General features: G+C 40.2%; 1 protein-coding gene across 1 annotated transcript in view; it reads right to left on the bottom strand.

The window, feature by feature from the left end:
• CTTNBP2NL (CTTNBP2 N-terminal like) overlaps positions 1-16,755 on the bottom strand; it is a 136,904-nt gene extending 120,149 nt beyond the window's left edge. The window contains exon 1 of the mRNA XM_077481538.1: positions 16,599-16,755. The gene's annotated coding sequence lies outside the window, so the exon portion shown is untranslated. The remainder of the gene's footprint in view (positions 1-16,598) is intronic.
• Positions 16,756-19,921: the final 3,166 nt, after the last annotated feature.

Here is a 19,921-nt window from a genome sequence, read left to right as displayed (position 1 = left end):
GGCTTGGTCTTTTTCGGCGGCGCTCTATCTTTTTTGCCGGCGCTCGCTCGGTCTGTCTCGGCGGCGGGATATTTAAACATGGGCAAGGCTGCAAACGGCGCTGGATAAGCTGGAAATTACACTGGCAAGCTGCAAATGACACACTGCAAGGCTGCAAATGATGCTGGGCAAGCTGCAAATGACACTGATCATTCTGCAATGATGGACAAGCCTGCAGATGCACACTGATAAGGCTGCATTGACAGGCATTTAAATGTAAGTTTTTTTTTCCTTAAACTTCCCTCCTAAAACTTTTTTCCTTAAAATGCCCTCCTAAACTTGGGGTGCGTGTTATACGCCGGTGCGTGTTATACCCCGATAAATACGGTAGATAGCAGGAGTACCTCTGTCACAAGAGAAGGAAAGAGAAGTAAGTAGAAGTGGTGTCTTTGGATAGTGTGATTGACAGGCTGTCTAGTGTTTCTATGCTGTGCAAGTGGCAATAAGGAAAATGGCTACTATGTGTGTGCGGGTCTTAAAATCCCAACTGAAGCCTGCTGTGGAGACCCTGGTAACACTTTTGCATTAGCCAATCTTGAGCAGCCAATGCAGCTCAGGTATACAGCTCAGACACGGAACCAAAGGAAAACTTGTTCACACTATGGGGGTTATTTAATATTTACGAAAGACAAATCCACTTTGCACTGCAAGTGCACTTTAGCTTCTGCTCGGATCGCTACCCAGAAGTGGGATTGGGTACCTGTCAGAACCAGACCCCAAAAAGTGCCAATTGTTAAAGGCGGGTGCAAACAAGAGGAACTTCCCCTTTTGGGTGAACAAAATGTTATTTTGTGACATTTCAGTAGTTAAGGGGAAAAAAAGTACCAGTACCTTGTGTAAAAACACAAGCCCCCCTTACCGCTAGCAGAAACCACACACACCAGCCTGCCAGCTAAACAGATTATTTTAGCATGCAGCTAATGAAAATGGTTCTTTAAGTAAGGCTCCAAGTGTAGAAGTGCATCAAAGATCACAATGCAATCAGGGTATTAGAGAAGGGAATACGACACTATTTTCTGTATGCACTGATAAACTTAATTTGGATCGAAACTAAAATTTGTGTAAAATGTGCTTTACAAGGGAAGCAAAACCTAAACCTGAAGTGCTGAAACACTAGACTCTAATCACCCTTCTTTTTTTAACCACTTGCTGACCGCTGTCAGCAAATATACGTCAGCAGAATGGCACAGCTGGGCAAAGTAACGTACCCGTACATTACTTTGAATTTCCCGGCGTGCATGCCTGCCACAAGCTCCATGACCGTGCCAGTGGGACCCATGGACTCGATCGCCGCTGGGATACCCGCGATCGTGTCATGGAGCTGAAGAACGGGGAACTGCCGATGTAAATAGCATCTCCCCGTTCTGCCTTGTGACAGGACACTGATCGTCTGTTCCCTGTCATCGGGAGCAGCAATCAGTGTCATGTCACACACAGCCACAACACAGCCCCCAGACAGTTAGAAACCCTCCCCTAGGACACACTTAATCCCTGCCCACCCCCTAGTGGTTAACCCCTTCACTGCCAGTGACATTTTTACAGTAATCAATGCAATTTTATAGCATTGATTGCTGTATTAATGCCAATGGTCCCAAAAATGTGTCAAAACTGTCTGATGTGTCCGCCATAATGTCGCAGTCAGGATAAAGAAACGCCGATCGCCGCCATTACTAGTAAAAAATTAATAAAAATAATAAAAATGGCATAAAACAATCCCTTATTTTTGTAGACGCTATAACTATTGCGCAAACCAATCAAACGCTTATTGCGATTTTTTTTTACCAAAAATATGTAGAAGAATACGTATCGGCCTAAACAAAGGACGTCAATTTTGCTTGGGCCACATGACCGCGTAATTGTCAGTTAAAGCGTCGCAGTGCCAAATCGCAAAAAGTACTCTGGTCAGGAAGAGGGTAAATCCTTCCAGGGCTGAATCTCTGTAACCTATATCCCAGCAACATGCGTCATCCTACATTTTGATGTGTGCTGAGCTACACTGTGTTTCAAACTGTCACAATCAAATGACCTAGGTAGGACCATACACAGCAGCACATCTAAACTACAGTATGGTAGAGTTTTCTTTAACCATATATCACAATGTTGCATACATGTTAGAATATGCCAATTTGCTAAATATTGCTTGTGCGGGAAACATGCACAGAATGCGCCTTTCCCATATGGCGTTAGTGTAAACCAGAAGCAAAATAAAATGTTTTTAAAGAACAGATTCATTTTTGCTCATTTCCCTACATTTACAGCTATCAGAAAGCAGCTTTAATGGTTCTCTAGTGGACATGACTTCATCTGTGTGAGGAAACAACAGCCCCCGTACCAGTATTCTCAGCGCAGAACGCTTTTGTCATGTCAGCGGCATTCCAGCTATACATTTACTGACAGCTCAGCTTCTTACCAATTTAGTGTTTTCCAGCAATTTGTTAGGCAACGTGTATCGGATTGTTGTTTAAATAGCTGGCAAAACTCTCAGAAAACAAATATAGAAACTATGGCGTGCAGTCTAGTACTGGTTCACACTACAGCAACTTGGGATCCGACTTGTCAGGCCTCAAGTCGCCCCAAGTTGCTGGACATAAGAAATTCCATTGAAGTGAATGAGAGCCATCTTAATGCACACTACTGAAGTCGCTCCGACTTCAGAAAAGGTTCCTGTACTACTTCAATCCGACTTCTAGCCAACTTGTACCCATAGAATTCAATGGAAGTTGCCTCCAAGTCGGATCCTTATCTTCTTAATTGATGTGATTTGGATCCGATATTACAGGAAGTCCCTGAAGTTGCCTCCAAGTTGCCTTGAAATTGCCTCCAAGTTGCCAATGTGTGAAGACGAAAAAAACAAAAAAAAACAAAAAAGGCTATAACAACCAGTGATATTTGCCATAGTAAACCAGTAAAGAATAAAACTTGGTTTCAGGGGACAATGCACCATCATTGCACCTTGTAATGCCGTATTAATAATCCAACTACTTTAACATTGATAATGGGTTTAAATCTGTAAAAATGATTTACAGCAACTAAGAGGAGCCAGATGTAAACCATCGTGGAAACCCAGTACAACCCCGAGGCTCCCGACATAAGGAGCTCCTTGGGCATGGAAACCTGAAAGGCTACAAACGTGGCCTGGATGGATCACTCCAAAATGACCTGAGTGCCTCCAAGCTACCCTCACAGCTATTCACAATATCTGACTGGAAAGAACTGACATGGAAAGGACTAACTGAGACCAGTCTAGTAAGGTGAGTGAATGGTGCTACTGATGTGTATCCTGTTCTCTTTGCATTGCTTCCTTTGTGTGAAATCCCTGGTGATCCTCCTAGTCCTCTTACTTTCTTATTAATAACTGACCACATTAAGCAGGAGAGGACACCGTGGTCACTTCTCTAGCTATGCTGGGAACTTGGTGTACTCTCCTCCAATATTTAGACTTGTCCCGACACAGCCATTCATTGGGACTTATATAAAAAAAAAAAAAAAAAGAAGGGGGGGGGGGGGGGGGTATGTATATACAAGTACATGGTACAGCAGGCACGCATCTGAAGTGTTGGAGTAACAATCGCTTTAAAGCACATGACCACTGGAAATATCATGGCACCAGGTGCTCATGTAGTGAATTAACACACAGGTCTACTGGAAAAAATTTGATTCTTTGCTAGTCCTACAAGCTGTAGTGAGATGCAACCCCCCTTGCTTTATCAAGCCCATATAATTTAGTTATACATTTTCCTGGATTCCCTAAAAACTGAAGCAGTCTCAGTAGACAGTATAATGCTCGGTTTCCACTTGTGCAACTTGTCATGCAACTTGGGACTGCAAAGTCGAACGACAAGTCGTTCCCCATGATTTCCAATGAGTACCATTCATATCTGTGTGACTTCAAAGTAGTCCCTGCACTACTTTGGTCCCACTTTGATGCGACTTGAGGTCCACAGACCTCAAGAAAACACAGGCATTGCTTCAAGTCGCATCAAAATCCCGGTAAAAAAAAATTGCGGGAAAAATCTTATGACTTTTAGGTCAATAGTGGAAACCTTGCTTAAAGCTGAGTTCACACTGAGGAATGGAACGGCTCACAGCAGGGGTCCAGGTCATCTCCATTCACCATTTCAGGTCCGATTTCAGTCCGATTTTTTTGGCGATATTAGACCTAAAACGGACCAGAAAACGCACAGGACCCCTGTGCAATTCACACCTGAGCTGCTCCGGTGATGTGTGAATTGGCTCCATTGAGAGCCGGTCACAATCTCCTGACATGCAAATTGGATGAGGGGGAAACCCATATCCAATTTGCAATAGTGTGAACCCAGCCTTAGAGTTGGGAAGGATGGAGCCAAGGGCTGACTTCATAGCAGAAGCCATTATTTAAATCTATGACCACCTCAGGTTAGGGCTCCTGGGGTACTCTAGAGCCAAGTTGAGATGCAGGCACTTGACGAAAGCATGGAGGTGGCGATCTACACTTTTCAAAACAAAAGCTTTTCTTAAACTGGCCATACACCTATAGATTATCTGCAGATTTTCTATGGTTAGATGGAAAAGGTGCAACAGATTTCTCCATGTATGCTACCTGTGTGGATGGAGGAATCTCACACTGGGCCAAGCTTCAGTATCTTGCTAGTCAGCCCCGCTGGCTCTCAACCGAAACAATGCTTGCACCTAATCAGAATGTTCAGGTATTGTGAGAACCAGCGGGGCCTTTTCTGACATTTGCTAATTATAAATAGAAGTCATTATTTTCTGCTAGAAAATTACTTGGAACACCCAAACATGATATTTTTATTTTAGCAGAGAATAAAATGGTGAATTTTGAAATATTTTATGCCACACCATATCTGCGCAGCAAATGCAATAAAAAAAATACACTTTAATTAATAAAAAAAAAAAAAAAAACAAACAGTAAAGTTAGCATCATTTTGTTTTGTATAATGTGAAAGAAAATTTTACACTGAGAGAATTGTGATCTTTATTCTAAGCAAAAAAATTGTGATTCTCATTTTAGCCAAAATAATGCAGCTCTAATTTAAATCAAATCCACCCTGGTTAATCAATGCTCATTTTCAACTAAAGTGGTAAGAAAATTCAAAAGGTGCAGAACAGAAATTATTTTCTCGAACAAACAAATATCTAACATTATATGTGCTTTTTGTCCAGGAAACGACATGAATTACTGGGTAATGATTTCACCGCATGATGATACTCTTTACATCTTTGAAAAGATACTAAACATCTGGATCTTTTCATGTGACATCACTGAAGAAATGCCACTTTGCTACAATGAAAAGTAGTGAGTGTACAGCTTGTATAATGGTATACATTTACTGTCCCCTCAAAATAACTCACATAGCCATTAATATCTAAACAACTGGCTACAAAAGTAGTGCACCCCTAAGTGAAAATGTCCAAATTGGGCCCAATTAGTGAATTTTCCCTCTCCAGTGTCATGTGACCAGTTGGTGTTCCAAGGTCTCAGGTGTGAATGGGAAGCGGGTGTGTAAAATTTGGTGTTATCCCTCTCACTATCTCTTACTGGTCACTGGAGTGTCAACATGGCACCTCATGGCAAAGAACTCGCTGAGGGTCTGAAAAAAAAAAATTGATGCTCTACATAAAGATGGCCTAGGCTATAAGAAGATTTCCAAGACCCTGAAACTGAGCTGAAGTTATCTTTGGGAAATAGACATATGAGTGCTGCCTGCATTGCTGCAGAGGTTGAAGGGGTGGGGGTCAGCCTGTCAGTGCTCAGACCATACGCCGCACACTGCTTCAAATTGGTCTGCCTGGCTGTGGTCCCAGAAGGAAGCCTCTTCTAAAGGTGATGCACAAGAAAGCCCGCAGTTTGTTGAAGACAAGCAGACTAAGGACATGGATTACTGGAACCATGTCCTGTGGTCTGATGAGACCAAGATAAACGTATTTGGTTCCGATGGTGTCAAGCGTGTGTGGCAGCAATCAGGTGAGGAGTGCAAAGACAAATGTGCCTTGCCTACAGTCAAGCATGGTGGTGGGAGTGTCATGGTCTGGGGCTGCATGAATGCTGCTGGAACTGGGGAGCTACAGTTCATTGAGGGAACCATGAATGCCAACATGTACTGTGACATACTGAAGCAGAGCAAGATCTCTTCCCTTTGAAGACTGGGCCGCAGGGCAGCATTCCAACATAACCACAAACACACCTCCAAGACGACCACTGCCTTGCTAAAGAAGTTGAGGTAAAGGTGATGGACTGGCCAAGCATTTCTCCAGACCTAAACCCTTCTGAGCATCTGTGGGGCATCCTCAAATGGAAGGTGGAGCAGCGCAAGGTGTCTAACATCGTCATGGAGGAGTGGAATACGACTCCAGCGGCAACCTGTGAAGCTCTGGTGAACTCCATGCCCAAGAGGGTTAAGGCAGTGCTGGAAAATAATGGTGGCCACACAAAATATTGACACTTTGGGCCCAATTTGGACATATTCACTTTAGGGGTGTACTAACTTTTGTTGCCAGCGGATTAGACATTAATGGCTGTGTGTTGAGTTATTTTGAAGGGTGAGCAAATTTACACTGTTATAGAAGCTGTACACTCACTACATTGTAGTAAAGTGAAGTGTCATTTCTTCAGTGTTGTCACATGAAAATATATAAATAATATATATATATATAAATAATAATATATATATTTATTTTTTTTATTACAGCTGAAATCTTGAGCAACAAAAAGGTAATTTTACCTAGAAAAAAACCCAGCAAAATATTGTATACCAGACCACCTGTAACCGTCACAATGTTACAGGCAAGAAAACTTGTAGATTTGTACTGGCTGCAAGTCTGCTCCAGCGGCACTAAAAATTAGAGCTATTAATAGCACCACATTTTAATTTTACCAGCCTGTCTGGAAAATATTACGTACATTTCACTACCACTTACGCCTCGGCAAAGCAACCACTCTCTGCTGGACACAAGTAGCTTCAATTTCATTCCAAAAACAGAGCAAAGCCGTCACCTGGCCATTAAATGGCATTGTGCTTCTAGCACTCATTATATGTCCTATTTACCATGCAGGCATCTTCCTGAAAGCATTTATAAAGTCGTAAATCTGCTTGAAATACTGCTATGCATGTAGGCAAACAGCCAGCTGTGTTATAAGGTTTGTTGTTGGATTCCTACAAACAGACCAATGTAGGGCAGGGCAAAGAGCAATCACGATATATACAGTGCCGCATCAATCAGAACCATATTAGAATAAATCAGTTCATAGCAAACAGAATTGGCGTAGGCAAAAGTTTTTTCTTAAATTAGCCGTGAAGCCGCTCTACCGTATCCAGAAGAGCATTAGCATATTAGATTTAGCATATGCAAATAAATCCCTTCTCCTATGCCAATTCTGTAATGTAACAACAGGGATGGATGGACAGCTCGTTTCAAACTATTTCTAGAAAATGAAATGAAACAGATGTGACCTCGGTGACACACTGATACCACTTGTACAATTCTGCACAGCTTTAAACAATTCAACTTTTGTTGTTGTTTTAGGACAATGTTTTGGGAAGGATTACAACCCCATCTGGTCTTTGCCACTATCCACAGTCCCGTTAGAAAAATTTTGCCTTCACTTTTTGCCCCGGAGGCCTTTTTTTCCGAAGTGTTCGCAAAACATTAAACAATGCTGTGGCTCTGTGTGCGTTATCATGGCAGCATGGTTATCCACTGGCTCTCCAGAAGATTTACCCCCCCCCCCCCACTTTATGACCAGGCCATTGTTTGCTTTTTGGCACTGCTGTACATTAATAATTGCGCGGTCATGCAACACCGTACATAAAATTTATAACTGTTTTCCCCGACAAATAGAGCTTTCTTTTGGTGGTATTTCATCACCACTGCTTTTTTATACTATACACAAAGACTGACAATTTCGAAAAACACACGTGTCAGATTGTCCGCCACAATATCACAGTTCTGCTATAAGTTGCTGATCGCCGCCATTACTAGTATAAATAAATAGCATTTCCAGTATATATCCCATAGTTTGTAGACTCGATAGCTCTTGTGCAAAAACAAATCAATATATGCATATTGGGATTTTTTTCTTTTTATATACCAAAAATATGTAGTAGAATACATAATGGCCTAAATTTATGAAGTTTTTTTTTTTAATTGGATGTTTTATAACAGAAAAAAAAATTACAATATATATAATAATATGTATTCTGCTACATATTTAAAAAAAAAATCCCAATATGCATATATTGATTACTTTGCACAAAAGCTATAGAGTCTACACACTATGGGATATATACTGGACATGTTATTTATTTATACTAGTAATGGCAGCAATCAGCAACTTATAGCGGGACTGTGATATTGTGGTGGACAATCTGACACTTTGTGGGAACCAGTGACACTAATACAGTGATCAATACTAAAAATATGCACTATCCCTGTACTAATGACACTGGCTGGGAAGGGGTTAAACACCTAGGGCAGTGATGGCGAACCTTGGCACCCCAGATGTTTTGGAACTACATTTCCCATGATGCTCATGCACTCTGCAGTGTAGCTGAGCATCATGGGAAATGTAGTTCCAAAACATCTGGGGTGCCAAGGTTTGCCATCACTGACCTAGGGTAATCAAAGGGTTACATGTGTGCCTAACCAGTGTTTTTGTATTTACTAAGTGCTAAGTGCTTTGCAGGGAAAGAAAATCCATCACATCCATGTCATCCATACTGACAGAACAGAGCTCTGCCTTGTTTACACAGGCAGAGCTCTGTTCTGTGTCTCTCCCCGCTGATGAGCAATGGATGTCCACCAGCACTAACTGATGCGGTGTCTAATCACAGCACAGACACAGCACCCTACCCGAAAGTGCCACACCAGCACAGGAGAGCTGCTCTGCCGCCGTATAACCAAGTTATGCAGTCAGCAAGCTGTTAAAGGCTGTTTTGTCAAATGGAACACAATGAACGTGACACCGGCATAGATGAAAAAAAGAAACTGCACTGCAGAGGTATGTACATACCAACACAGCCTGTCAGCTCTTTTAAAATGGAACAACACTTAAAATAACTTTCAGGTTTTAGAAAACCCCTGCTAACAATAATTTAGTGTATGCCTTATGAAACATTAGCATGAACAGCAAGTTTGAATATATAAAATAAGCAAAAGAATAAAGAATCCAATGCATTTAGTGTATTCGACACTCAAGGCTACTCTATATGATAAACATAGAAAAAGTATAATGGACAGAAAAGAAACAAAGTAACAATTGTAATGCTTCTTCACATTGGTGGTGAATCGATAAATACATCCTTACACCTTGAAGGGCCCCCTTACATTGGTGGTTAATGTCAGTTCCCCTAACATTGATCGTTAGTAATAAGCCCCACCCTCACATAAATGACCAGTGAAAAGCTCCCTTATCCCTTAGGCTCCAGTCACACCTGGGCATTCTGAATCACCACGATTCTTTTTTCGTGTCGTGTGGAAATCATGACAAAATCGCACCGCATTTGGGGTGCCATTGAAAAATGATGGCATCGTAGTTGTGTTTTGCCGCGATTATGAATCGCAGGCAGAATCGTGGTGATTCAGAACGCCCAGGCATGACTGAAGTCGTGCAAACAAAATCGCCGGACGCGTATCGCCCAAAAGAAGTTTGGGAACTTGTTTTAGGCGACGCGCGTCCGTCGATTTTGTTGGTGCCCATTGCACTGGTCTTTAGTGGGAGAAAGATGCCATTACACTGGTGGGCAATGAGAGAAATGTTCCTAGCACTGGTGGTCAGTGGAGTGGTACTTCCAACATTAGTGGTACCACCTTATTGACAGCTAAAAAGATCATTGGTGCCGGTGAGAATTTATTTAAAAGGCAGAAATTGCTGAAAGCGTCAGTGGTTACTTATCAAAGAAGCGGAAATTGTTTAATTAACCTCTGAAGGAACCCCAGAGTTTCATGGAACCATGGTTGATAAAGCCTGTACTAACATGTCTAAAAAAAATAAGCACCATAATATGTATTAATATTATAGTGTATATTTTAAACCTTCCATCCATGATCCTTCTATAAGCATTGTGGAATTCTGGTTGGTTCCATCCATCCAAACACAGCCTTCCCTTTCTTCTGAATCTGATCATTTCCGCCTCCCATGACCCCACCCTGGAACGTTCGGTCCTAGAGCGAGAAGGATTCCTTTGGCCTCATTCACACCTGAACGTAGCGGTTTCAGGCAGAAGGTTGCCCGATTTTACAGCGATTTTGCCACGATTTTTAACAGCGTTTATTGTACAGGTAAAAAAGGTCACCAATGTAAAAAGAAGAAAATAATGCCCAAATCTGCCTTAAAAAAAAAAAAAAAAGTTCCAGGCCGTTTTGGAGTGGAGATGTTAACCATCTCCATAGAGAATATTTGATTTTTTACCCCTCAAGCGTTTTGTAGCTTCGGGCTTCAAGTTACAAAATGCTCAGGTGTGAATGGGACCTGAGCATGTGTACAAACAGGACCTGCCAATTTAGGATGCACGATCCTGCTTCTTACATGCAGACTTGCTGCAGGTTGCACATATCTGCCTAGAGACTGTCCATCTACCAGGGAGATTATGACATGTTGGGCACATCTCATGTTCGGGAAGCGCACTTAAGTGGATGTAGAACCAAAACTCCAGCGGCATGCAAGGCGCAACAATTAAACTTTAAAAAGTATAAAAGAAAAAGAAACGCACCAAAAAAACGAATTGAACATCATTATGTACACACAACCTGTAGTCATTTTATTGTAAGGCTTTAGTTTTTAATATGCATTTTTTTATTTTACTAGTGAACAAAATGCTGGATGGTTAGGGCCCCTGTCAGCTTTTTACTGCTACCTCTGCCCCATCCATGCTGGGAAGATTTACCCCCCCCCCCCCTCATATGTGTCATAACCAATGTAATTGGGACAAAAGGTGATAGAAAGTAAGAATTGGTCTGTTACCAGAACAATTGTCTAAGAGGGGGATTTTCCTTTTGCTTTCTTACTTGCTTTCACGTCAAAATACAAAGTGCAGGAAGTAAAAGAAAATATGTTCAATGTTACACAAGCTAACTGACCGGGCTTCTTTTTTTTTTTTTTTTTTTTTAACCATCACCCACTTCACACAAAACTAAAAGAAAGGCTTTCAGAGATATACTTCTGTTTTTGCTTTGAAAGACTCATTTCCTTTTTCATCTAATGACAGACACGATCCTTGTAGTGACCATTGTACATTAAATCAGCACCTATACAAAAACGGACTTTACAGTTTGAATCTGGCTATGTATATCACAATCCAATTGTACAATCACCATAAGTCATGTGCAAATGAATAAACTGTTTAGGTAAAGCTGGGTACACAGGTACAGCTGGCCAACTTTTGGTTTGTGTGTACCCCCTCTCTGTTCAACAGAAGAAGGTCTCGGGACCAGCTTCTGTCCAATGGCCAAGTTGGATAATCAGCATCCGATCAGCGTCTGCAGCCGTTGTCGGGTTACAATAGCGCAGTGAGGGGTCCCTGCATCCACATCGCTTGTGCTGATGTGGGATCGGTCTTTTTTTTTTGTGTTCAACGAAAAAAAAAAAAAAAACAACTTAAAGTGCATACAGCACTTAAAGCCGGCCATAGATGGAGTGATTTTCTGTGTTGATGGGGGAATCCCTGGCGTGGAGCCATGGTGTTCTCCTGGCGGGCATGAACAAGCTCTAAAGTTAGGTTCACACTGTTGCGGGTAAATGTTTAAATCACATGCATTTCTACGTCCATAGTCAGAACATGCTGCTCTTTTGCAGACAAGTGAGGTTGCCATTTTATTCTCTATGCCTCCCCCATGCATGGGAGAAACCCGCGAGCCTTCGGGTGCATGAAACCCCATGGTGCAAAAGCGTCAGATGGCTGGCTTCTGGGCAGCTGAGGTTTTCAAGAGGTGCAGGGACTCTTTCCTTGTGATAGCAGAGCATTCAAATGAATAGGCTTCTGTGCCCATGCAAACATGCCATGCACCTAGTGTAAACCTAGCCCAAATCTTCCAGTAGGGTTAACTGTCTCAATGAGAACTGGCTAAAGCTGCCCATTATCTATACAATCTCCTTTAGGCTGGAATCACATCTGAGCAGAGCATATTTGCCAACAATTTTATGTTTTTGCCTTTTTCTTGTACATTTTGTCACACATACATGCATTTTTTTAAGCATTTTTTCATGTATTTTGTATTTTTCTGGCAGAGGAGGAGGAGCCTAGTTGTTAGGCAGAGAAATACTTGAAAAATACGCATATAAATGTACATAAAAACCGCACACACACTGAATTCTATGGAACCAAGTATGGACCAATCTGCTCAAAAAAGAAGCTCTTGTACTTCTGACCGTGGGTGAAATGCTACAAGCGAAAGGGTACTATTGTGAACAGGTGCTGTTTATATACACCTGTTTCTAACTGTTGAGCCCTGATGTGGATAGGCATTAGCTCACCCTTAAAGTGGTTGTAAACCCTTACAAACCACTTTGACCTACAGGTAAGCCCAGATTAAGGCTTACCTGTAGGTCCAAGAAATATCTCCTAAACCTACACGGTTTAGGAGATATTTGCCAAAAGACAGGCACCGCTGTCTACGGCGCATGTACTGTAGACATCGGCATGCAGGTGCACTGAGCGTGCCGCTGTTAACGGCGATGTGCCGCGCGTGGCGGCTCCCGTGCGCATGAGTGGGAGTGACGTAATCGCGGCTTCGTCGAATGACAGCGCCGGAGCAGCAAGACCCACCAAGAAGGTGGAGGCTCCATACACAAGGGGACAGCGGTGACATCGCTGGCTCCTGTGTCAGGTAAGTGACACATAATGGGCTTCTATGCGATGCATAGTAGTCTATTATGCTTTACCTTTGCAGGGAATCAAAGAGGAAGTAAACTCATCAGGGTTTCCTTCCTTTTTAAAGTGATTGTAAAGGAAACATTGTTATTTAAAAAAAATACCAAAATATTATACTTACCTGCTCTGTGCAGTGGTTTTGCACAAAGCAGCCCTGGTCGTCATCTTCTCAGGGTCCCTCCCCATTGCCAAGTGCCCCCATAACAAGCTGCTTGCTGTGGAGGCACTCGTGCATGCTCGCTCACGAGCTTGCTCTCTGCGTCCATAAAACACAGAGTGCAGCTTGGGCCTGCCCCCCGCTCCCGCCTTGCTTGCTGTGATTGGCAGCAGCGGAAGCCAATGGTTCCTGCTGCATCTCAGCCAATCACTGGGGAGAGACCCAGAAGAGCCTCAGGTCCCGTGCACATCGCTGGATCAAGATCGGGCTCAGGTAAATATTAGGGAGGAGCTGCACACTGAAGGTTTTATGTATAGAATGCATGAAGGTAACAAATTTTCAGCCTTTACAATCACTTTAAGATCATCATAGACATTACAATCTGACTGTACAATAAACTCTACTTTTAAGAAAATGATGTCATAGGAGGACCTTCCGAAACCATGTAGTCAATCTACAGCCAATCTGAGAGGCCCTTTCACTGCATGGCGGTTGGCAGATCTACCAAGTACAGAAAGATTGGATGGTGTGTGGTGGGTTTAGCAGCTGCCATACAAGCCATAGACAAAGACAGTTTTCTCTTCCAATAGGAATACTACATTTGTAGTCAACAACCCATTCAATTTTTAGGGCGCAAACAGGCAAGTGGATATCAATCCACAGTTGGAAGATATAATTGCATCTCTGTTTTCACCATGCAATCTTATAATCTGATAAATAGAAATAATTAATAGCGATATATTTTAACGCAGACGATTGATCATTTTCCACCCTAGCCAATCAAATCTGATCTAAGCTGAATGTGAATTTACACATTATGAGAGTTACACCTATTACATCATTTTGTATGAAACTGAAGTGTATATGGCCACTATTAAAATTACCTAAACTATGTAATATGTGGACAAACATAAAATGGTATTAAACCCAAAACCAAAAATGGATTTTATTGCAGCTTACCAAAAACTAGATGTGGTAGTTGCATTAGTATTCTTATTTATGCTTTTTCACCTGGTGATCTGGCCAGGAGCACACCTCCTGTATTAGAGTACCCCCACTCTGGATGAAGGAGTACCATTGGATAGCAGCATTGTCAGTCGGGGGGGGGGGCCGGATGGACTAGCAGATTTAAATACACTAACAAGTTGGAGCCAAACTCCAGCTAATACTTTACAAGCAATCATAGCAAAACTTTCTTTTTTTTCTTAAGGGAATAAAGATTTTATATAAATATTAAAAGCTGACCATTGTAAGCCCCTGTCCTTGGTAAACGGCTTGTCTTAAAACTCATTTGTGGGAGAGCTTGTTCTGCTGAAAAACCAACAGCCTTACTGGCCAGATCACCAGATGAAAAATAAATAAATGCCTAAAGATAACAAAAAAATAAAGGCAGCCATCACATCTAAAAATTGGTAAGCTGCAATATAATAAACGTTTGCATTGGGGTTTAATACTGCTTTAAACACCACATTGCCTAATGCCGCGTGCACCCGATCGGAATTCAGGACAGAAAAACACAGATGAGAGCATTCATTGGAAAATGCGACCGCGTGTATGCTCCATCGGAATTTAGCTGTCCGAATTTCCGCCAGCAAAAAATTGATGGCATGTTCTCAAATTTCCCAACCGAAAAATTTTCTATCAGAAATTCTGATCGTGCGTATGCAATTCCAACGCGCAAAAACTCACGCATGCTCAGATTCAACTAAGAGACTGAAGCTATTGGCTACTGGCTGTTGAACTTCCTTTTTCTAGTCCCGTCATACGTGTTGTACGTCACTGCATTCTTCACGTTTCGAATTTGGTGTGAACGTGTGTATGCAAAACAGCTTGAAATTCCGATTGTGTGTATGCAGGCATTAGTACGAAATCAGATAGGCCTTTGTATATCACTGCACTCTGAAGTGAGAAAACCAAGAAATTTCAGAGTGCAGTGACTATATCGGATATGCATTTAACTGGACTGTCTTCTGTACTCATCGCACAAGAAGAGCACACCATACACTTGTATGAGGAGTGCAAGACACATATATGGTACATCATACTCTGAAGAAATAAATAAATAAATAAATAATAATAATAACAATTTTTTGTAAATTTTTGTAATGAATATTTTGTAAATAATGGCACATTTAGCTACAATTTCCAATGTTTCCCTATGTATGGCAACTTTTGGGGCAGTGTAATATATATATATATATATATATATATATATATATATATATATATATATATATATATATATATATATATATATATATATATATACACACATACACACACACACACACACACACGACAGGGATTGCTGCACATAAAAATGTATTTCTGAAGAATAATTACATCAGATACAAAATATCAGAAAAACCACCAGATGCAGCTGCCACTTTTTTGATATTTTCTATCTGATGTAATTTATTCTTCAGAAATAAATTTTTTTGTGCTGCAATCCCTGTCGTGTGCTTCTACATATCGGTCTGTGGGAAGGACCAGATTGCTGGCACTACAGGATCGTTCAGTTCATCTCACCCTTTGAAGAACAGTGTTTATATATACACTGTGTGTATATTATATATTATATATACACACACACACACACACACACACACACACACACACACACACTCAGTATATATACTGTATATAAATAAAAAAAATTATATTTATTATTATTATTATTATTATATGCCCCTCTCCCTTTTTCATTAATGAACAGTATATAACTTGTTATTTTTGCATAAATAATAAAAAGCAATTTTCAAAAAATAAAATGTTTTACAGTATATAAAGAAAAGAAGCAGGGCATTCACATTCTTCTTGTATTTAATCATATTGTATGAGTACTGTCTGCCTTCATTTGTATGGACTGTGCACACATCTGGCACTATATAAAGCCATAATAATAATAATAATAAAGAAGTAGAAGACAACACACATAGAGCGATAGTGATAGAGGACATCCAGCTCTTGTAAATAAATGTGTTGGTATTATATAGCCCAGTTATTTATATAGTGTTGCAGTGCTTCACATACTATACAATCACATCAGTCCCTTGCTCAAGGAGCTTACAATCCAGCGATCTGTCTCCCATACATACACATTAGGTCCAATTTATAGAGCAGCTAATTATCATAGCAAAGTGTGTGAGGAAAAGCATGCAAGCACAGGGAGAACATACAAACTCCATGCAGACAGTGTCCTGGCCAGGCTTTGAAGGACCTGGTGCTGCAAGTCACAAGTGCTGAGAAGCAAGGCACTGAGTGTGTGCCCCATATATGCCAATCAATGGCATGGATCAATGAGTAAAGGCATGTGACAAGTGAGGATGAGGAGAATGATAAGCCATAGCAGTGCGGGCTCCCTCCCAAGTCCTGTACTACTATATCCTAGCACCCTATGACTTCCAATGGAAGGAAGCATCCTGCCGGCCAAGGCCCCTCCAGGCGGGCAGTGTATGAGCTCAGAGCCCCCTAGTCTAGTGTCCCTCCCCAGACCCTCCGTCCCCAGGTAGAAGTATATAAAGCCCGGGTCTTACTTCCACTTCTCCTCCTTTGTTACAGAACAGGAGCCAGTCAGCCTCCAGCCAGCTTTCCTCGCAGCCTCAGTCAATCAGGACTGCCCTGTACACGGCGCAATGTAAACAGCTCACTGATTGGCTGTGTGCGGCCGATGAAGTGATTGGTCCGTACAGCCAGGGCTGGGATTCCAGCTCCGCTCTCCCTCTCTGTCATCCTGTGGTGGGCTGGAGGCAGCTGACAGGGGAGAGGAAACAATGGCACTACTTTGCTTTTAACTTCTCTCCCTCCCCCCCCACTACCTCAATCCCTGCAGGCAGATGGCTGGGGACACCATTGTTTATATACAGTGTACTGGGAGGAACAATATCCACACAGGGCGAGGAGGAAGTGCCGTTAAAGGGACACTCCACTCTGCTGGAAGAAACATTCTCTTCAAATATTATTAAAGTGTCACTGAGGGCAAAACTTCTTTTCTTTTATTTTTTTGTATTGGATAGAGTGCAGAAGAAATAGAACACCTGTCAGTTTTCATTGCTGTCTGTGTCCTGCAACTATCGATTATTTTCATAATCGAGTCGTTGGCCAATTATTCTTTCGATTAATCGGATAATAACCTTAAAAAAATGTGTGGTGTATAACTTAGTTAATATTTAAAGTAAAAAACAAAACAAAAGCAATATATTCTTAAATATGTATACACAGTGGTAAAAATAAATATATGGTTAGGGAGCATAATCCACTGTGAGAATAACAAACAGAACAGATATACTGTATATACTATTAGAAGAGATATATTATTAGAGGAGATGTACTGGATATACTATTAGAGAGATATACTATTAGAGGAGATATACTGCATATATTATTAGAGGAGAAATACTGTATATAATATTAGAAGAGATATACTGGATTTACTATTATAGGAGATATACTGGATATACTATTAGAAGACATATACTGCATATACTATTAGAGGAGATATACTGTGTATACTATTAGAGGAGATATACTGGATATACTATTAGAAGGCATATACTGCTTATACTATTAGAGAAGATATACTGTGTATACTATTAGAGGAGATATACTGTATATACTATTAGAGGAGATATACTGGATATACTATTAGAAGAGATATACTGTATATACTATTAGAGGAGATATACTGGATATACTATTAGAAGAGATATACTGTATATACTATTAGAGGAGATAAACTGTATATACTATTAAAAGAGATATACTGGACATACTATTAGAGGAGATATACTGTATATATTATTAGACAAGATATACTGTATATACTTTTAGAGGAGATATACTGTATATACTATTAGAGGAGATATACTGGATATTCTATTAGACAAGATATACTGTATATATTATTAGAGGAGATATACTGGATATACTATTAGAGGAGATATACTGTATATGCTATTAGAGGAGATATACTGCATATACTATTAGAGGAGATATACTATTAGAAGACATACACTGGATATACTATTAGAGGCAATATACTGTATATACTATTAGAAGAGATATACTGGATATACTATTAGAGGAGATATACTGTATATACTATTAGAGGAGATTTAGTGTATATACTATTAGAGGAGATATGCTGAATATACTATTAGACAAGATATACTGGATACACTATTAGAGGAGATTTACTGAATATACTATTAGAAGACATATACTGTATATACTATTAGAGGATATATACTGTATATACTATTAGAGGAGATATACTGGATATACTATTAGAAGAAATATACTATTAGAGGAGATATACTGGATATACTATTAGAGGATATATACTATTAGAAGAGATATACTGTTAGAGGTTGAATCTAGTAAATATCATCAGACTCAGAGATCACATTTTTTATTTAAAGAAAAAAAATGAAGGACTGTTTTGCGTGTGTTGTATAATTTAGTTAATATGTAAAGTCTTTAAAAAAATGTAATTTTAAGAACGTTCTAATCGTTGGTGGGGTCAAAGCAACGTTTGTTTTCGACCACAGTGATGGGAAAAATCTCTGTAAAAAACACACTACATGCTTTTCTGCAGCTTCTCCATTGAAGTCTATTGATCCAAAAAAAGCCTGTTTTGCGTTGAAAAATGTCATTGGTCCTTTCCAAATATGCAGAGGCTGAAAAAAACATAGATGTGAATGTGTCCCATAGGAACCATGCTAAATGAACTGTAATGCACAGGTGTGAACCAAGCCTAAGACGTTCAGTAGCAGCAGCATGCTTTTTTTTATCACTTGCCATAATGGAGTTAAAAAAAAAAAAAACTAAAATTAGCCCTTTATTAGTACAAAAAGAGCAGATAATCACTACTATAGGGAGGTTTATTTATACTGTGAAACAGTGAAAGTAATAATATATATTACTTATATCCTACATATAATAATAAATACACCCAGAAGTAGGATATATGGGCATTATTATATTCACTAGATTTTTTATATAGGGATAGAATATCTCACCACCACTATTTAACTGCAGTCAGTATTAGTATAGTATAGCAAATTCGAAAGCCACGGAACACCCTTTAAAAGTCTATGGTAATGGACTGTGGGGGAATCCCATGCCGTTTTTTCAATGACTTTTATGTGTATTGCCGAGACAGACAATTTATTACAGCTGCGAGTGATTTTAACCACTTTTAGATCGGACCATTTTGCTGGTAAATGACCAGAGGTCTTTTTACAATTTGGCACTGCGCTGCTTTAACTGGTAATTGCGCGGTCATGCAATGTTGTACCCAAACAAAATTTGCGTCCTTTTCTTTCCACAAATAGAGCTTTCTTTTGATGGTATTTGATTGCCTCTGCGATTTTTATTTTTTGCGATATAAACGTAAAAAGGCCGCAAATTTTGAAAAAAAATGATATTTTCTACTTTTTGTTATTAGAAAAATCCAATAAACTCAATTTTAGTCATACATTTAGGCCAAAATGTATTCAGCCACATGTCTTTGGTAAAAAAAAAGTCAATAATTGTATATTTATTGGTTTGCGCAAAAGTTGTCACATCTACAAACTAAGGTACGTTTTCTGGAATTTACGCAGCTTTTAGTTTACGACTGCCTATCTCATTTCTTGAGGTGCTAAAATGGCAGGGCAGTACAAAACCCCCCCAAATGACCCCATTTTGGAAAGTAGACCCCCTAAGGAAATTGATAAGTGGCATGTTGAGCCCATTGAATATTTTTTTTTTTTTTTACACAAAGTTGTCACTAAATGATATATTGCTCACACATGCTATGGGCATATGTGAAATGACACCCCAAAATAAATTCTACTGCTTCTCCTGAGTACGGGGA

This window comes from Lithobates pipiens, unplaced genomic scaffold, assembly GCF_037356315.1.
Source record: "Lithobates pipiens isolate NorthernLeopardFrog02 unplaced genomic scaffold, aLitPip1_a1.2 Scaffold_16, whole genome shotgun sequence".
In the NCBI taxonomy this organism is placed as follows: Eukaryota; Metazoa; Chordata; class Amphibia; order Anura; family Ranidae; genus Lithobates; species Lithobates pipiens.
Note: the sequence above shows the minus strand (reverse complement) of the source record. Positions and strands in the feature narration are given on the sequence as shown.